This window comes from Protopterus annectens, chromosome 1.part0 (assembly GCF_019279795.1).
Source record: "Protopterus annectens isolate FY-2018-M chromosome 1.part0, PAN1.0, whole genome shotgun sequence".
Taxonomy (NCBI): domain Eukaryota; kingdom Metazoa; phylum Chordata; order Ceratodontiformes; family Protopteridae; genus Protopterus; species Protopterus annectens.
This window is the reverse complement of record NC_056725.1, coordinates 125,768,552-125,789,730: the sequence shown is the minus strand read 5'-3', so window position 1 is coordinate 125,789,730 and position 21,179 is coordinate 125,768,552. Positions and strand designations below refer to the sequence as shown.

The following is a 21,179-nucleotide window of genomic DNA, read 5'->3' as shown; positions in this document are numbered from 1 at the left end:
TCATAAACTTGTGGTTTTCTGGAAAATCAGTGGCAAGTCATTTAGGATTGAAGTCAGAAAATAATGATAGGCATTAGAGTTTCAGATTTCATACCATTCAGAAAATTCATTCTAATGCAAAGTGTGTTATTCTATCAACTTTTTAAGTTTGTAAGAGCAATATTTAATACGTTTCCCTATTTTTGGGCCTTTGTTCCCCATTATTTGTGGTTTTATCCAGATTTCTTGCTCCAAGAGGTTAAGAGGTATAATATAAATATTAGTTTTATCTGATTTCATCGGTCTATTTTAGTAAGTGGATGTAGGGGAAGTAAGACTTAGACCACACTAGGAGCATGATTAAAGGCTAAAAAGCAAGGGTTCACAATGCCTGCACCTAAAATATTGAACTACTAAATCCAAACTCCTGGAATCTTAGTTCACATGGAAGCATTTTTTGAAAATATAAACCAAAGACCAAGTGGCTAATAATTCTGAGCACCTCTCATAATGCAACAAGGTGTTCACATTAACAGAGCAAAAAAGAAAAAAAAGCTGTCCACCTATAAAATCAGACTAATACTTCTTGAATTTTATTTGTTAGAAGAACAAGATAAAATTATACAAAAGGCTGATTCCTGTAACCCAACTGCCACCTCCTGTTTTAGTCTGAAAGGTAAGCATAGATAATCGATAAGAAAGGCACTTGAGAAGCGTCTAGCAGCAGGTAAATCTTCCAAAGGCAGCAAGAAGAAGTATCAGCACCAGAAAGCCGTGGAGTCCTCCTTGAAAGGTTAAAGTTCATTCAAGTAAGCATGCTTTCAGCAAAATGAATAAAGCTCACAACAGGCTTCCACGCAGAAGCATGAGTAGAATGAGTCTGTTCAAAAACATTTGATTGACAAAGACCCCTGGCTTCAGAGTTTGTTGTGTGTGCCACAGACCTGCACTTACAAGTTCTTTCCTACCTGATGAGTGACCAGTCCTGGAAACTGAAGGCTGTTTCTTCCCTTGGTAATTTTGTTCCTTCTCCTTTAAACTCCACTTCGGCTGCCCTTACCATCACTGACCTGGCATCTGTTATCCTGTTATCATTCAAAAGGTCACTGACTACACAGAAACTGACATCTTTGCAGCCATGTTTGGGTCCTGACCCAATTATATCGACTATTGTCAGCATCTAGGCTCTTCAGGAAGTACAGAACAGAAGTAGCAGAATTCCTATTCAAACAAAACATCACTTTCTTTCATTAGCTGGACAGCTGTCTTCTGTTGGCTTCTTCATATGACTCTCTTGGCAGGGCAACATATACATGTATTCTTAACCCTTTTTTCAGACCATGATGCATTACATACATAATAAAATCTTCTTAAGCTATGTTGTTGGTGCAGTGAGCACTTTTAAATCCAGGTAGAGCATTTCTGTGAATCACCAGTACTAAAGTGCTTGTAGAACCCATTACAAATCTAATAACATTCCTTGCAGTTTTGATAAGTACTGTTAAGCTACATTATCTAGAGAGGTGTTTTACATTTAATTGCTACCACAGTTCCACTAACATTTGCTGTTCAGTGCTATTGTCAGATGGATGCTGAAACAAAAAACATTGATACAAATAGAGCTGTGATCTTCTTCAGACAAGTTGCTTTGCTTAAATCTTTTGAAATTATCTATGGTGTAATCCTGCTTATTTTTATTAGGGGGTTAATATATATAATTATCAACCATGGGATGAGTAAGGCCAATCTATAACCAAATGGGATAGGTTAGTTGTGTCCGAGCAATGTCCTTCTTTCTTTCTCAGGAAGCAATACAACTGAGAACTGCATTCAAATATCCATTACAAAATGAGTGCTGAGACAATTTCTAGAAGTCAGTCCTGTGAAGTAGATTTTCAAAACTAAACAGTTTTAGGAATTTGACTCCCAGATGCTTAATGCAGCAGCACTGTGAGATGCAACCTTTCCATCTGTTTCTTCATTTTTAAAAGTATAACTTTCTCAGCATTTTACAGTATCTCAGACAGAGTATTGTTCATCATTGACACATTCACTCACTAACAGTATTTTTTCCAGAATTCCCGCTATTCATCAGTCCACAACCTATGTACTAAAGGCCGGAGAAAGACAAGGTGCTGATGATAGATACCAAAACTGTCTATTTACCTGCCTGTACATTTTTTTTTCTATATCTCATACCACATACGTGCAGGTAAAGTTCCGTAAGAACTGTGTGAAAGTTCCGTAAGAACTGTGTGACAGCAGTAAGTGGTACACCTTTCCAAACTCTAAAACACTTAGAGCTCCTACACTTTTTTCCTTCCCTCGCTCTCTCTTTTTCTCTCTGATTATACTTGATAGAATATGGAGCAGGAGCAGGTACAGGTCCATATACAATTATTATTATTTTTTTATCATAATCAGATTCTCAACATGAAAGTCAGGACTCCCCTTTTGTTTTTGCGGTGAATTTTTTAGCATCCATTTTTTGAACACATAACAACTTTGTTATGACCTGAGACCTGATGGTTGGTTCATAGGTGCTTTATAGGCTATTCATCTGTGTGGATTATAAGAAGCCCAGCCCTGCTTTCTCATGATAATTATTGGCCCTTATATTCTTCAATATGGATCTCCAAAGATGGGCCATGCTATTATATGTTGAGTAATTTACATGATACCCCTATCCGTGAGGACATTTGGTGCTAAACCATGGGTGGATTTGCAGATATCCATACATTTGTTAAAGTTATACTTGTATAGAGTAAGAGATGCACTCTGCTTTATTTGGAGGGGAAGCTATTTACACAGAAGTGTTAGTCTCTGTGATACATACTTATTTCTCCAGCTTGTTCTGTTAATCGTGCAAAACAGATTGGGATCCATTGAGTGGATGCTTCTAATACCACTGGATTTGTGAATGTGTAATAGGTCTGCTAGAACAGGATTTGTTAAGGCTCAATATGTGAGGCAGATACTGACTGTCAGTAGCCTATATGATACTGAGAAGAGAGAGAGAGAGAGAGAGCTTTGAGATGGTCTGTGTAGATTTATGATTTAGGCCATTGATTTTTTTTTATGACGAATCGTTGTTTTAGCTATGACAAGTGTTTAAAGTGGTACAAACAGAAAAAGGCATTATACTCAATGATTGGCTTAATGAGTGTTAAGTATAAAGGAACAATAACGTCCCTGAATCTGGACACCATACCCTTCAAATATCAGCTGTGGAATGAAAAAGGACTTTGTTACAATTGTGGATATGTAGTAATCAAAGGACCATTCATTTTCAAAATAAGTTCCTAGATCTCTAACTATGGGACCGGTTTTTAGAGGGATGTCATTAATGTGGTAGTTACAAAGGGAGTCATGCTTGCCAAAGGATATGATCATGCATTTCTTGGCATTTAGGTTCAGTCCATTGTTTTGGCATCAACTATTTGATGGGACAGTCCCTGATAAAGAATTGTGGTGTTTTCTGAGGAGTTTAAGGTGGCACAAAGTTGGCAGTCATCTGCAAAGTTGGTCAGCCACAATCCATTAATATAAGCTTTGACCGCCAAGAAGTAAATACCAAAGAAAAGTGCCTCAAAGACTGAACCCTGAGGAACTCCTTTTTTGACAAGACTTATGGAGAAGGTAATTTACCCTTAATTCCTGTGTTCTGTTTGTAAGAGAGTTTGCTATCCATTGAGTCACATGGGGATAATTTTTAGCTGGGTGAATTTATCTATGATGATGACTGACTATGGAATGGTGTCAGACACATTTGCATGGTCCAAACAGGCAGTGGGCAGTGATTTGCACTCATCCATTGCCTCAGTGAGTTTTTTGAAGAAATCAAAAAGGACGTGTACCTGATGAATCTGAACTCAATTTTGGTGCTGTTATTAGTAGTGGCTTCATGTGAGAGCTTTGCCTCTAATAACATTATATAACTACATCTCTCACACATAATGGCAGATTGTTTAAGTGGTAGCTGGTAGTCAGTAGTCTGATAGGTTCCTAGATTAGTACTAGGCTAACTGCCTTTATGGGTCATTTTATTGCCTAGCAAATTGCACCATGTGAGAATCAAACCCTGCACCTTATGTCTGGAAGTGGAACACCTTAAACATTATGCCAACCTCACATATATATATATATATATATATATATATATATATATATATATATATATATATGTGTGTGTGTGTGTGTGTGTGTGTGTGTGTGTATATCAGTTCATATTGGGCTAACTGCCCTTGTAGGCAATTTTAAGCCTAGCCAATTACCCCATGTGAGAATCAAACCCTGAACTTTATGTATGTAAGTTAAACAACTTAACCATTATGCCAACTTCCCAGCTAGCAAATACTCATGCCCATTTTTGGTGACATTAGTCAACATAAGTGAATCACCTAGAGCCAATTTTTTTTTAAAACATCAAGTGATAATGCCCTAGTTCCAGTTATAATATGCAGACATTATGCTTGGTGGATAGATGGGTCAATTTCTCTTCCCAATCCCTGCTTTAGCATTATTCTCCTCTGAATGTCTCTTGTACAATGGCCTGTGTGGCTCCTCCCAACAGATGGACTAATGTTAGCCTTCATGATCTCCTCCGTGGCCTGTTTCTCCAGTGATAAAGTTGCTAGCCAGTCCAAACTCATCTGCTTGTAGTGAAGGCTTTATCCTTCCATTCATCGCAACCAGATAAGTTCTCAAATTATTTAACTTCAAAACTTAGATGAAGTTATAGTTCTGTCTCATGGAGTACTTGACTTTAAGTCCCTTTGATTTTGGATGTCTTTATTAGTGACCTGCATGCTTTTCTTTTCCTCACTCTGATACACAATAAATGTTTGTCCCAGCTTGAAACATTTCCTGACAGTTTTACAGGTGCTTGATTCCAAGAAGTTTTAACATTTTACTATTGTAGATTTTAGTCTGTGAGAAAGGAAACTAGGTTTTCACAGTAAACGTACATTGGTTCTTTCTAGCAAAAAGAAATTGTGGCAATTTAGTATCTTGGGTACCTCAGTAGCAAGGAATGATAACATATCTTCAACCTCTAAGCCTTCTTCATCTTCTTAATCTTCTATTTTTTCTAAAAGAGTTTAACGTCCTTTAATAAGAAAAAAGGTTGTATTTCCTGTTTCTGAAGTCTTAGATTCTCTTCAACTTGTGAAGTTTCTCTTTTAACTAATTTCTGTAGTGGATCATGTATGGATGTTCAGATGTTCTTTTGTCTTTAAATGCCTCATCTTTTGTAATTTTACAGTGAATAGTAATTAATTGCTGCACATTTTTTAAGTGTAGATTCTGATTATAAGTTCATGACTAAATATAAAGTTTACTTCTTTTTCTCTGTGATGTTCCTTTCATCAGAAGGTGGTAGTCCTTTTTTCATCACAGAGAATTTTTTTTTTTCTGCACGTGTCACTAAAATATTTGATGTTCATCATTGTGATCACTGCTGCACTTGCCTTAATGGATTGTATCCTGCACAGGAATCAAACGCCAGCCAGCTTCTAAAGCTTCAAGGGCACCTTCGATACACCCAACCCATAATTCAGCTCAAGCTGAGCAGAAGAAAAAGAGTGGTTTGGGTGCTGAACCCTTCAGAGCTTTCCTGCCACAGAAAAATGCTCCTTATTCCGGCTTTTGAGGATCAGTGGTTGGCTAACTCTTTCCATTGCTAGGTATATAATTTCCCTTTGACAGAAAAAGCTCCCACTCTTACTTTTTATGACAGAAACTGAACTTTTTTTTTGTGATAATTCAAATTTTAAGTCACATAAAAGTGTTTTTCTTGACTGTCACATAACTTTAAATCAGGGGCATTTACTTTTTATTTCTGTGGAAAAAAATTTGTTAAAATGAACGTTAAACTATTTTCTGAGGGAAACGTATTATTTTATTAATTTGTGTTTGTTTACTGAGAAATTCTAACGGGCTAATACTCATTTTCAGAGGAGGCCCGTGGAGAAAGGCTCCATTTGCTTACATTGCATTATACTAAGTTCCAGTTAAATGCAGAGTAGTTACATTTCTACTTACATTTATCACATAGAGTAGTTACATTTATACATTCTAGGATTTTACAGAGGTAGAAGTTACTAAAGACAAAGTCCACATGCAACTTAGTGATTAGTATAGGCAGCAGTTATCTATAAAAATAGTTTTGTCATTTTAGTGATAGGTTGAGAGTATTCTGTTTAAGGATAGTATTTGAAGAGTATCGCATGGTAAGCACAAAGTCTTAACCTTGTGATGAGCACATGCAGGACTAGGCTTGGTTAAGATGTTGTTTAAGCAGTGGTTTAAAACTATTGAGTTTGTCATAGAGTTTTATTTGTGTGGGATACTTTTAGTATACTCATAGTTTAGTATACTCATAGTTTAGCAATGTATTGGGGTAGAGTGAGTCTCCTGCAACAGTATTTTACTTATTTGTGAGTATTAAGAATTTGTTACTGCTAGACAGTAGGGCAGTAACAGATTTTTTAGTGCAGGGCATTTTTCTGGATGATGAATGAGTTTGTGTGCTGTAGCTAATTGTGAATATGTTAGATAGTTGTGTAGTTGTGTAGTTCAAGCCAGTTTAATTGCCTTTAGCAATGACAATGGTGGGTCTTATGTGGGAGTCTGGTCACAAATTTAACTGTTTTATTGTAGCAGGAGGCAAGTTTCTTTCTTTGATTACTGTTTAAGCTTGTTAGTATAGGAGCAGCACATAAAAGAGTTGTCAATAAGAAGGTGGTGGTGAGAGTTTTTTTTTTCTTTTACATTTGGGGGCTGGAGAAAGTATTTAAAGTGTTTTTCACTGTGTTTTTTGTGTGGGAAAAGTGACTTTTTTAGTACTTAATCTGTTCTGTCAAATACTGTTTCCAGGCATCCCTTGGAGTCAAGCACCTTTTTCTGCTTTCCCTAGTGACAACCTATTGATTCCTTGGTCCTTCCTTCTATCAGCCACATAAAGAAGAAAACTAATAAACGTCCATTGCCACCACAGCAGGCTGCTAAAGTGACTCAGCCACAGCTGTGACCATTTCTGGTTTCTCACACCATTCACCTTTTTCCTTGTGTCCCTCTTATGTACACCATAGAGCCACCATGTTCCAGGGCATAGACACATTCTCTACAGCTGTTGTAGTGCCCTTGACAGGTAAGGGAGAACTGCTTTTGTTGGTCCTGTGAGAAATGAGCAGGGATTTTCTCTCTGCCTAGACAAAATGGATTACTTGCCCCAAGGTTATTTTTGCATGATTCTTTAGTAATTCTTGTCAAAAAGGTGCAATAACCCAAGCATATGTCTTCTCCTTTTTCATTTAGTTTGGATAGGAATAATTTATTGACCTTAGATCAGGGCATAGTGCAGGCTGTTGAGCATTACAGTTCAGCTGTTTCTGGCAGCAGAAGGTGTTCAAGATTTTGAACCACAAAATGATGGCTAAGGAAAAAATCTATTTCTTCTTCTCAGGTTTATGATTCAGATTTTGAGGAGAGTGTGACCTCTGCCATTTACTTTGAAAGATTAACTTTTTTCTTTTTCTGTAACTATTTCCAGAATGAACCAGTTGTTTCTGTAGAAACGTAATGGCATTCCTCTGTCCCTGAAGGAGTATTTTGATTTATTGCAACTGGATTTTCCTGAACCTACTCCAATTCCTCTTGTTCTTCCAGCATTGGGGGATGTTTTTGTCACAGCCTTTGTAAGAAATCACTCTCTCGCTGTTAGGTGCAAGATCTCCTACACAGAATGATGTTCCAGGCGAACATGTAAAAGCTTTGTTTGTCTTCTTCTCACATGATTGTATGGGGCATCACCTAGATACCTTTGTTCAAAGAAATTTTCTTCCAGAGGAAAAAGTAGATCTGTATCTAGAACTATTTTCACTCATACTACTGTCTCAGGCAGCCAGGGAATTTTAAATGCTTCTGGGTCTCATAGCTTCTACATTACCCATGATTCCTCTAGCAAGACTCCATATGAGAAAAATTCAATTGTACCTAAAATCTTTGTGGTTCCAAAAGTAACGTCTCCAGACTTTCCTTATTCCAGGTTTGGGGTTTGTGAAAAGGGCGATTCTCTTATAACTGGTCTCAACTCTTTCAATCACATGTGGTCCCCAGGACCATTACAATTGTTTACAGACAACTACACTACAGTGATGTGGTACATAAACAAATTGAGGGGGAGGGGCAGATCTCACTCTACAAGCTTTGTACATACATCAGAGCAAAATTCTGAGGCAAACTGAGCAGGACCAGGACAGATCCTCCCACATGGCAATTCAATCAGTGGGTCACTCAGGAACTGACCTAGCCGTGGGGTATAACTCAAGTATATCCTTTTGCATCCATTTACAACAATCAGTTGGCAAAATTCTGCTTCAAGACTCCATGCAAGAAGGCCTGGATCACAGGAATGTTATTGTATGTTTTTCCACCCTTTCCACTAATAAGCTTGGTCATTCTAAATATTCAGAAGGGCTATCCAAAGATCATTCTGGTGACTCTTTCTTGACCAAGCAACTGTACTTCTCTCTTGTTTTGGAAATGGCCAGCATAATTTACCGCAGGTTTCCTCACAGACTGGACCGACTCATACAGGACAAGGGGTGTTTGATACATCCTTACCCAAAAAACTGTAACTAACTGCCTGGATTGTAGAATTTTAATACCTTTAGGCACTTATTTTCTGAGCATGTACAACAAGTATTAAAGGGGGCAAGAAAACCTGCACCTAGGAAATCATATATATTAGTAAAGGGAAGCGATTTTCTAGTTGATACCAAGACAGGAACCAGCACCCATTCAGGACTACAGCTTTTCTTGTACTACATTATTTGTGTGATTTGCTATTCTCTGGCCTGTCTTACTCCTCCATTAAGGTTCATTCATCGGCCATTTCAGCATGGCTGCCCATGGAGTCCCCCCGCCCTTTCAGTGCAATCTCGTGTGAATATGGTTTTGAACGGGGTGCTGCATACCAAACCTCCTTGAAAACAGGGGGCATCTCCTTGGGATTCATAGGTTCATAGGTTCACAGGTTCATAGTACAAGGCTAACTACCCTTATGGGCCATTTTAAGCCTAGCCAGTTACCCCATGTAAGAATCAAACTCTGTACCTTGTGCCTGTAAGGTAAATACCTTAACCACTATATTTAGAAGAATGAATATTTGCCTCATTTGAACTAGATCCTCAGATTGACTTGCAGTTCTTACCCTGGGAAAGAGAGTTACTCATTGCTGTAACCTCTGAAAGAAGAGCATCTGAGTTGCAAGCCTTTGTGGTCAGGCAACCATATCTAATTTTCCACAAATATAGGATTTCCTTGAGAATCTTAATCTTTCATTTATGCCTAAGTGATATCCAGGTTCACTTTGAGCCAGGCTATCCATCTCCTTGTCTTTTTACCAGAACATAAAAATGAAGGGGAAAAGATACTCCATACCTTTGATTTCCAGAGACTACTCTGGTTCTGTTTTGAAAGAACTCTGATCAGTTGTTCATTTCTTATGAAGGTAAGAAGAACGGCAATAAGACAGGAAAACCTGTGTCAAAGCGGACTGTTTCCAAGTAGTTGCCTCATGCTATTGCCTTTTGTTATACCCACCACAGCAAGACAATTCCAGGCAGAGTCAAGACTCATTCCAAGAACAGACTTGGATTCATCAGTGGCTTTTTGAAAAGGGTTGGATTCCTAAAGTATTCAGAAAGCAGCAATTTGGTTCTCTGTGCATACTTTTACAAAGCACTATAAACGATGTTCCTTCACCACGTCTAGGACATGCTTTGCTAGGACCATTATCTTGGGGTTCCTGGAATTTTTTCTACTCCCAGTCAGTTTAAACTTTGGTAATTTACCCTCATAGTTAAAGCTGCCGCAACATTGATCATAGTGATGAATATAGTACAGTTGTGTAAATACAATTACCATAATAGTCAATGTCTGAATAATCACTGCTGTGGTAGCCACTTCCTCTAGTCCCCTTATTTGTGTATGTTTTTATTGCAAGGGGAGGACCTTTGTGTTTATTTTCCTAGCATTGACTATATCAGGGCCTTTACCTCCCTTTCTCTGTTGGTATGAAATTTCTGAAGGTCTTGGCACACGAAGCACTTTTTTTTCTTTAACTCAGCTCAAACTGAATTATTGTTTGGATGCGTGGAAGGTGCCACTGAAGCTTGGAGGCTGACTAGCTGTTTATTCCTGTGAGGATACAACCCATTTTGCTAAGGCTACTGCAGCACTGATCATTCAAAAATCTACTGTTATATGTTTATTTACACAACTGTATTGTACTTTCTGGTTTATTTGACCCATGGATTTTCTGTTAATGTGTTATGAGAATTAGATCTATAATTTTTTCTCCCTCTGAGTATTTTTTGTGAGAAAGAGCTGCCAGTACTGCTCTCTTCTTAGGACAGACATCATGGTAGCACTGTTTTCTTGTAAACATTGATAAATACAAGGTTATAAAAGTTTCAGCATTTCATTACACTGTGCATGTGATAGACATTACACTGCTTTATCCAAAAGACAGTTATACTAAGGAAAATAGCAATATAGTATCACACTGACACAAAAAAACTAAGGCTTCAGTAAGTATAATGGTAATAATAACTAAAATAATAATAAAAATAATAATAATAATAATAATAATAATAATGACTAAGAATAATAATAATGATAATGATAAAATACTTCTTAATCAGGTAAGCCTGGTGGGATGGAAATGGTTGCCACTGACAACCAAACAGGTCACATGCAAACCCAACAGTGGTGGTTGCAGAAATGGGGACATGGGCTTGGCAGTCCAAACTGCTGACAGTAGCCTTAATAGGTGTGTGTGTGTGTGTGTGTGTGTGTGTGTGTGTGTGTGTGTGTGTGTGTGTGTGTGTGTGTGTGTGTGTGTGTGTGTGTGTGTGTGTGTGTGTGAGCATGTGTATATGTGTGTGTGTGTGTGTGTGTGTGTGTGTGTGTGTGTGTGTGTGTGTGTGTGTGTGTGTGTGTGTGTGTGTGTGTGTGTGTGTGTGTGTGTATATGTGTGTGTGTGTGTGTGTGTGTGTGTGTGTGTGTGTGTGTGTGTGTGTGTGTGCATGTGTGTATATGTGTGTGTGTGTGTGCATGCATGTGTGTGTGTGTGTGTGTGCGTGCATCTGTGTATATGTGTGTGTGTGTGTGTGTGTGTGTGTGTGTGTGTGTGTGTGTGCATGCATGCATGTGTGTGTGTGCATGCATGTGTGTGTGTGTGTGTGTGTGTGTGTGTGTGTGTGTGTGTGTATACGTGTGTATATGTATTTGTGTGTGTGTGTGTGTGTGTGTGTGTCTGTTTATCTATCTGTATACTAGGGGAGAATATCCACTATCCCTGTAGTGATGCATGTGCTTATGTCAGTCAGCAGGGAGCACACCTAGGTACTTAGCCAAAACCCACCAATGGCTGCCTGCATGATGGCTTCTAATGAAAAGAAGGCTGATGTTCAGTAGGCAATAGAGGAAAAACAGCATAAAAGTTACATAAACTATTAAAGTCATAATGGCATTAATGAATCTGACTACCTGACAACCTCAGTAAGAAGCTGAGATCCCTCATAAAATCCTACAAAGCTAGTTACAAAATTAAAATTGCCAAAGATTCCAAAGACAACCACAAGGCATTCTATAACTATGTCAAGAATTGAAATGGCAATGCTCAGATCTGCTCTGAGCTACAACAGAGTGGCATTAAATATACTGATCCCAAGGATATTGCCAGTATCCTGGCAGATCGATTCATTGCCAACTTCACCCCCCCCTCTCATCCCCTAAATGGCCCATCTCAATACCGGAAGATTGCCAAATTCCAGTAATAACAGCCACACAGGTAAAAGGCCCAACTCAATACCAGAAGATTGCCAAATTCCAGTAATAACGACCACGCAGGTAAAAAATGCACTCTCCAAAGCTAAGAATACAGCATCCATGGGACCAGATAACTTCCCGGGCTGTGTGCTACATGAACTACAAAATGAACTGGCACCTCACCTAAGTGTCATTTAATCATACCCTCACCTCTGGCTTCATGCTGACTGAGTGGCGCACAGCTACAGTTATCCCACTCCACAAGGGGGGATCCACCTTGGATCCCGGGAACTACCGCCCCATCAGTCTGACGAGCCTGATCTGCAAGGCCATGGAACGTATTATCATGGAACTTATAAACAAAGACATTGGCAACCTTAAAACACTGGACCCCACCCAGTTTGGGTTTGTGAAGGGCCGATCTTGTCTTCTGAACCTGATTGACTTCTTCGAATCAGTCTCCAGAGCCGTGGATGAGGGTAAGGCAGTCCACACAGCCTATCTGGACCTCGCCAAGGCCTTTGACACCATCCCCCACTCTGGAATCATAGATAAACTTACTAAGCTGGGCATTAATCCCTACGTCACTCGATGGGTTGCCAACTGGCTTACTGACAGAACCCACACTGTAAAAGTAGATGACTCCAAATCCAGCTCCAGACAAGTGACAAGTGGAGTACCTCAGGTTTCAGTCGTGGGACCTCTCGTTTGGCATCTACTTCTCTGAAGTACAGGACAAAACTAATGGACTCTGCCTAACAAAGTTTGCAGATGACTGCAAACTGAGAGCCATTACTGAATCCCCAAATTATGTCGATACTCTAGAAAAGGGCCTTACAGAAACAGATGCTTGGTGCCAGAGCCATGGACTCAAGCTCAATGCCAAAAAATGTATAGTTATCCCATTTGGGAAAAAAACATGCACCCGTGAATTACCACATAGTTGGCAGTACACTAAACACCGAAAGTTTGATAAAAGACTTAGGGACACAGGTGGACAGTGGTCTCACCTTCAATAACCACTTTACCACAACAGTCAGGAAATCCTTCTATGTGGCACACCTCATCACTAAGGGCTTTTCATCCAGAAAAAAGGAGGTCATTGTCCAACTGTACTCATCCCTCATTAGACCCATTATAGAATACAACGCCCCATTTGGTATGTACCTCTCAAGACATCTGCAACAACTGGAAAGGCCGCAGAAATACCTCACTAAAAGAATCACAGGCCTAAAGGAGATGCCCTATGCTGACCACCTTAAAAAACTCCAGCTATACTCTGTCGCATATCATCTACTCTGAGACAATCTCTGCTTAACATACAAGGCCATGTCAAACCCAGAGCTGTTGGACATGCTACACTTAAAGAAATCCCAATCCTTCAGAGCCACACACTCCAGGGATCAAAACCTTGTCATCACAATAAACAAAACATGCTGGTGGGATAGGTTCTTGACCCAGAGACTCCCCAGACTCTGGAATAGACTGCCCATACATGTAAAGCAGAGCACCTCTTTGGCTCTCTTCAAAAGGAACCTTGATGACTGGATGGGAGAAAGGAAATTCACCTCAGGGATCACGTCAGTTGCCCTGCTAGACTGGGGTCCAGGGAAGTAAATAGTGTGGGAAGAAATAGCCAGGGAATTGTTACGGCTAGGCTTGTATAGGCCCTAGGGCCGATCGCCTAGTAGCAACCTATGAACCTCTGAACCTATGAACCAGGTGTCTCAGGCATGATTAACATCCTGGGCACTGGAAATGTCACCTGGGGAGGGAAAGGAATATTTTGAAATCATCGTGGTCAAATCTCTGTGGAGAGCAGAATGGTCCTTGTACCATCAGTGTATCCCTGGTGGAGTACTATCAATATATCCCTGTTGGAACCTACGGACCTGACAGGAAGCATCTGTTTTCAATGAGGGTCTGGTTACTTGAGGGGCTACATCACCCTTGTGAGTGTGAATGCCATTCCCACAATACTCCACTTGACTGCCCACCTTTTAGTTGCTGATAAAACATGTGTAAGAGCGAAATTGCGGCATATAAAAAAAAGCCCTCTATGCAGCCTTGGTGAGATTGCACTGTGAAACCCTGATCTCCTCTCTGTCTGCTGCTAAGATGGAACTGCTATTCAATAGTCATGACTAGTGACCTCCCAGGTGGGGAAGACTAAGGACTGAGGTAATCTGGCAAGGTATCTAAGAGGGGTATCAGTATGCAGCAACCAGCTGGCTTCCTTGGAGGATAACCAAAAATGAAATAAGTAAATAAATAACTCACAACATAAACTTAATAAAATCTAATTTCTTAAAACACAAAGTATAGTTTGAACATTGTATCTGATGCTGTCAGTTTTCATTCATTTCCTCAATGGATGGGTTCGGATCTGATATTCACATTTGACTCTGCTGTTACACTAGCTTGTGGCCACCAATAAACTCTTGAGCTCCTTTTCTTCCCATAATGCACTAAGACTGATGTCTCTCAGATCTTGTTTGTCACTTTCACGTCTAGACACGGTCACCTTCGCTCTTGAGCTTTTCGATAAATTATGTGAAATTTTCAGCTTTATCCTTATAAAACAGTTATTTGGTTATAGTTTCTTTTATCACAAGAAGGTTTACTGTTTTTCCACTAGTCTTTCTCTTTTGCTCACCTTTTTATTCCATTTTACACTTGTTAGTGTAGTCTTTACTACCATTGCTCATAGGCCTTTCCTGTCCTGTTTCTTTCTTAATAGTTAATTTTTTCTTTAAAACAACAGTCGTTTCTAGCCCTTTTCTCACTGGTTTCCTTCCTTTCAGTACTAGTAATGTCCACTTGTTTGCTGTCTGGATACTGTAAAATTTTTGAGTACACCTTTGATATTTGATATCTTATTTGTAGAGATGTCCAATAAGGGATTCAAGAAATGTGAAACGTGTGTACTGTCTAAGATCTGAACATTTAGACCAAAAATGCAATATTTGTGCTGGGTTCAACCCCAGGGCTTTAAAGGAAAGATGAAATAAACTAATCTTAAAGGGGCTATTAGCAACTCTTTCTCGCAAGCCATTTCTGGAGTTCAGTCTTCAAAGGCTTAAACCGGGGATTCTTCAGAAAGGTCCAGATGTTCTTACTCAGCTAGATCCACTTCATCAGAGTAAAGAAAAAAGAAGTTGAAATCGGATCTGACATCTCTTGGGATCCAACCATCTTTGGATCTTATAAAACATGTGGCTAGTACTTCCTCTGATCTGACAAAACGTTCCCCAGATCTGAAGTGTCTGGGTCCAAAACCACTGCCATGTACAGTGTACTCACCCAGCGTGTATCCAGTACCATCTACGTTGCCCTCCCTTTTCTTGGAACTACACTCTAAATTTCCTTCGGTGGTGTCCTCTCATTCCTCCATAGGTGTCATAGCGGCAGATGTGGAAAGGATGAAGAGGAGATTCTTTACAGAGCAATTTCACAAGGGAGTTGTAGGTCAATATGTATGTATACCTTTAAGAAGCTTTCTAGGGTCTTGCACAAGTGTATAAATACTGAGCATGTGTGAGCTTGATTGCTATTTTGTAGTTACCTGTTGAGATGTAAGCATGTATGTCTGTGTAGTCTGTCAATTAATTAGTTTATTTATAATTTGTAATGCTGTTATCCATCCTGATGTGTTTCTATGTAATAAAGCATATAAACAACTACCCCGCCTGTCTGTCATCTACTAAAGAGGAATGAGTGACATGGTGCCAGAATGGGTTCCAGATTCTTTAGTTTGAGACTGAGAGACACTTAGTTAACACTGGAGGAATATAGAGGAGTGAATCATCCCTACTGCATGCGTAACTCATAAAACAGGTCAGAAACAAATTTGCTTGAACTATTTCTTATTCACAAAGTATGAATTCAGAATGCACTAAATGAATTTCTAAGTAACAGAAATCTCAAATATTTGAAATCACTACAGAAAATGTTTGAAATAAAGTCTGAATTGCATAAAATCAATAAAATATGGAAACAACCACATTTTTTCACTACTTTTCACATTAATCAAAGCTATTTGAGTTGTCTGAAGTATATGAAGTATTCGCATGTTTGTGCAGTATTACAGTACAGTTATTTCAGAAAATACAGCCATTTCAAAGCATATCTTGCAAAGTAAACCATTTTGAAGAGTTTATTTTGCATTTGAATGTTATTACAGGCACATAAAGCAGTTTGTTCATATATAATTACAAGGGCCATATTTTTCAGTGTGTTTGGGCATAATTTGTTGGCATGGCAGACAGATTTCAAAAACCTGGTCCACTTGTGTTTGACAATAATATTGCAGAGAACTGGAGAGTGTTTGAGCAAGAGTACGATATTTTCATACAGGCTGCATTTTCTGATAAAGATGACTATACAAAGGCATTTATTCTGCTTAATTTAGCTGGTTCATATGCCATCGAAAGAGAGCGTTCATTTGTGTATGCACCTGCTGTCTTTGCAGGAGAGAGGGAAAACCGTCATACAGTTGTACTGGTTGAGTCAAGGGAGGATCCTGTGTGCTTAAAACATAAATTTAGAGAAATGTGTAACCCCCAAAAGAATGTTACAATAGAAAGGCACTTATTTTACACAAGATATCAAAAGCCTGGAGAAACTTTTGCAGCATATATAACTGATTTGAGAAACAAGACCAAAACATGTGGATTTGGTGATTTAAGGGATGAGTTGATAAAAGACAGACTCGTGTGTGGTATTAAAGATAATGAGAAAGATTTTGCTTTGCGACAGTGATTTAACTTTGAATAAGGCCATTGAGATTTGTCAGATCTATGAGCTTACAGAAAAGCTCATGAATATGCTTACAAATGAAAGATGCATGCTTCCAGTAAGCCAGTGTTGATAGTATGCAGCACGTGGTTAAGAGAAACAGGCCCAAGCACATGGCAGCCACTGTAAACCCTGTAACACTCACTGGGAAGCCCCATAGCTTTCTAGTAAGTTCCAAGCCATGCTCTGGAAACAGCACAGTCTCAGTGGAGCATAAGAGTGAGTCAGCAAACTCAAAGCATGTGCCCACACCCAGTTTCATTGTCAACTGTCATAATTGTGGTGGAAGTCATGAGCCTAAAAACGAAAAATGTTTAGCTTTTGGTCAACAATGCCACAAATGTAATAAGTGGAATCACTTCAAAAGGTTTTCTAAATCAAAAGGCACACATTCTTTTATTAAAAGAGAACATTCAAGGAGACAAGTTGATCAATTAGAAAGCAATTACCTACTTTTTATGTTGATGGTGTGTCAGTGTTTCTTGAAACAGTCAATACAGTAGACTTATAAGCAAAGAATGAAGTATTTTGTGCTGTTCAGATAAATGGAAAAATCATACAGCTCAAAGTTGACATGGGTTCAAAGTGCAATGTTATGTCTCCAGACACATTTGTTAGAGTATGTGCTGGTGAGAAGCTTGATTTGGCAAAGTGTGCAAAGCTTGTTGCTTATGGTGGTAAAGAGATTCAAACTGAGGGCTCAGTAATAATTTCATGTTGCTCTGCTGGGAGAAGCTACAGCCTGTTATTTTAGAGGCACATTACAGTCACTATTAGGGCTCAGAGACAGTTTGAAAATGGGACTGCTTTTATTTAATAAGGAAGTATATCATGTTGTTTAAGAGACCACAGTTTCTAATTTCACCCAGTATATTTTCTCCACCTATGCTGATGTTTTCGAAGACAAACTAGGCAAACTTCCAGTTGTGTACTCCATGAAGTTAGACCCAGATTTCAGCCCAGTTTTCAGGCCAGCCCAGAAATTTCCAGTAGCTATGCAGAACAGAGTCAAAGCCAAGCTAGATACAATAGTGCAGCAAGGTGTAATTTGTCCAGTTGAAGAACCTACTGAATCGGTATCTTCTATGGTGGTAGCTCATAAGAAAAGTTCAGATGATATCAGAATATGTATTGATCCATGAGATTTGAACAAAGCATTGAAAATACCTCATCATTCAATGTGCACAGTCGAAGAAGTTGCAGCTCTGATGCCAAATGCTACTGTTTTTTCTGCATAGAGTTCATTTTGGCAAATTTTGCTTCACAAGAAATCCTCACTGCTAACTACCTTCAGTACTCATTTGGCAGGTACAGACTTTTGAGAATGGCATTATGGATAAATTCTGCCAGTGAAGTCTTTCAACGTGCAATGGAGCAAATTTTGAGTATCCCTGTGCTATTATAGTAGACAATATTCTAGTAGGAGGTAATGGTGAAGCTGAGCATGACAGAAACCTCAAGAAAGTTCTGGAAAGAGCTCATCAAGTGAATCTTATGCTGAATCCTCAGAAGTGCAAGTTCAGGTTATGAGGGGTTATTTATTTTGCTCATTTGTTTACCAGTTCTGGCTTAGGAACAGACCCTTCCAAGTAAACAGCTATTCTTGAGATGCCATCTCTAGACAATATTCAAGTCCTTCATTGTTTTCTTGGCATAGTTAACTATCTAGGCAAGTTCATTCCAGACTTAAGCCATCTAGCAGCACCGCTTAGAGAGCTGACACATAAAGATGTATCCTGGTCATGGTTGGAACAACACTGAAGAGCATTTGATGTCTTGAAACAGAAAATTGCCAGTCCACCAACTCTCAGAAACTATGATGTTCACAAGCCAGTTATTCTTTCCTGTGATGCTTTGAAATTTGGTCTTAGTGTAGTCATTCTTCAAGACGGTCAACCTGTTGCCTGTGCATCCAGATCTCTAACCCAAACTGAAATGCAGTATGCTCAGATAGAGAAAGAGCTTTTGGCAATTGTGTTTGCATGTTTGAAGTTCCATGATTGTATTTATTATTGGCCTACTATCCAGATCGAAACAAATCAACTTTTAGTAAGTATTTTGAGAAAGCATATGCATACAGCTCCATCCAGATTGCAATGTATATTGAGATTGCAGAAGTACATTTTCAGTCTTGTCTACACAAAACACAAACTTCTTTATCTTGCTGATACTTTATCCAGATCACCCAGAAATACCACTGGATAGCATGAGAATGAGAAACTTGATTTTGAAGTCATGGAAGTGAGAAATTTTTCTTCCACGCATCTGAATGAGCTTAGAAATTATACAGCCACATATTCGGTTCTACAGAAGCTTAACCACTTTATTAATCGAGGATGGCTGTCAAAGCAATCTAGTTTACCTCAAGAAGTGTAATCCTTTTTTTCATGACAGAGATGAGATTTTGTCTGACAATGGTATCATCATGAAAGGTCCAAAAGTCATTGTTCCAAAGTCTTTGCAACAAGAGTATATTACTGTCTTGCATCATGGCCCCCCAGGAACTGACACTACCAAAAGGAGGGTGAGAGAACTAGTATTTTGGCCTTCTATGTCAGGAGACATTGACAGAGTACTTTCGTCTTGTTCTATATGTAATTGTACAAAGCTAATCTATTTTAAATTCATTTGCCTGACTCTTAATACAGGCTTTAGAGTAACCATTGTGTTCAGACCTGGAAAAAAATCAGCTTGTAAAGGTAAGATCCATTGATGCTTCATCACTTCCAACTTATTACTGTGATCACCTCCTCCTATATTTTTCAACAAAATTTGTATCACTGTAAATCTATAACTATGAGTCTGTATTATGTCATAAAATATGCATTTAATGTCTTTTATACATTTGTTTGACTATCTGTGATTACCGATTTGGGGGGGGGGGGGATTTGTCAATTGACATGTTTCATTTGCTATTTAATTAGATTGTATTGTATGGCTTTAATTGAACACTGAAGAAGGGAGTTGTTAATCCTGGAAGCTTTGTGTTGTTTTAATAAACAAGCATTTCTATAGTCCGGCGTGTTTTTGTGAATAACCATCATTTAAAACAAGTCACAATTACAACCAACTCAGACATTGGAATTCATAGGAGCAATGTTCAACACAGTATCTACGGTAGCATCTCTTACCCTTTTGAAAGAACAAAAATCAGAAATTAGGTCAAGTAAATAATTTGCAGTACCAGAATTTCAGCCCTGTTGATTCTGCAAGCCCTGGGATCAATGTCAGTGGCAATAATCTTAGTTCCGCTAGCAAGATTCCACATGAGAATGGATGCTTCAAACACAATGGTCAGTTCTCTGTCAACACATGTCAACAAAGATAAGCATGGTATCTTTCCTGGTGGTTGCAGTCACAACTGTTGCAAGGTCGTCCTTTCATTCTTCCTCAACTCAAGGCCATAGTGACACCGGATGCTTCTCCGATTGGTTGGAGGGGGGTCATTTTCTGGGGAAGACAGTTCAAAGCACTTAGTCCCCCCGAAGAAGCTAACTTGCAGATCAACGTTCTGGAAGTGAGAGCAGTATTTTTGGTGTAAGCATTACAAAACCCTCTCTCCCTCTTAGAGCAATTGCAATCCAGTTGGACAACATGTCAGTGGTTTGGTACATCAACAAACAAGGGGGAACCAAATCTTATCTCCTGTGTTGAGAATCCCTGAGCATGGGGCAATGGGTGATTTCCTTCAACTGCTTTCTAATCACATTGCACATTCCAGGGAAGTCCAAAGACAAACTGAGCAGGTCCATCTTACAAAGTGACAGACATGATTTTCTGCAAGTGGTGCTGGCCTTGCTGCAATCTCTTTGCATCTCCAGTAAACAAGTGCAGCAGCTTCTTTGCCCTAATCCCTCCACAGGGAAGTCTCTGAGGGATGCTCTACTCCATGTTTAGCCTCAGAAAGAAACCAGGTTGAAGAGCAACCTTACTGGCCTTGACAAATTTGGTTCCTCTTCCTTTGGCCTCATCTTCTGTACCCACCTTGGATTTGGGATCAAACTCCAGACCTTCTGTCTCATCCGACAAGCATGGTTAACCCGGATATTAAAAATATTGAACTGACTGCATGGTTTCTCCAGTTCCATTATTAGCCAGGCGATCTATGCTCTTGTCACCTGTCCGTTCTATACTGCTATCTTCCCATAAACCTTCTACGAGGAAACTCTACAGAAGTAAATGGAGAGTATTTGTTTACTGGGCAGAACAGAATCAGGTAGAGCCCTTCTCAACCCTGATTCATTCTGTTCTTGAATTTTTAGTCAGCTTATTTAATGGGGTCACTAGTTCATTGACAGTTCAATTTCAACTCGCTGTCATCTCTAACTTTCATGTGGGGTTTCAGAATTTGTTCCTGGCTTCCTCTAAACTGTGCAAAGCCTTTTTGAAAGCTATCCTGCTACTTAGACCTCCTTATAAAGATCCTATAACACCATGGTATTTAAATTTGGTAATGCAGGCTTTAACACATTTTCCCTTTGAACCGGTAGCTAAATGTGATTTAAAATTTTTGACCTGGAAAACTGTCTTTTTAGTTGCACATACATCTGCTGAAAGAATTGCAA

At 39.1% G+C, this 21,179-nt stretch overlaps 1 protein-coding gene across 1 annotated transcript in view; it reads left to right on the top strand.

The window, feature by feature from the left end:
• LOC122793396 (nesprin-1-like) overlaps positions 1–21,179 on the top strand; it is an 876,647-nt gene that overhangs the window by 236,514 nt on the left and 618,954 nt on the right. The gene's annotated exons all lie outside the window — the stretch shown is intronic.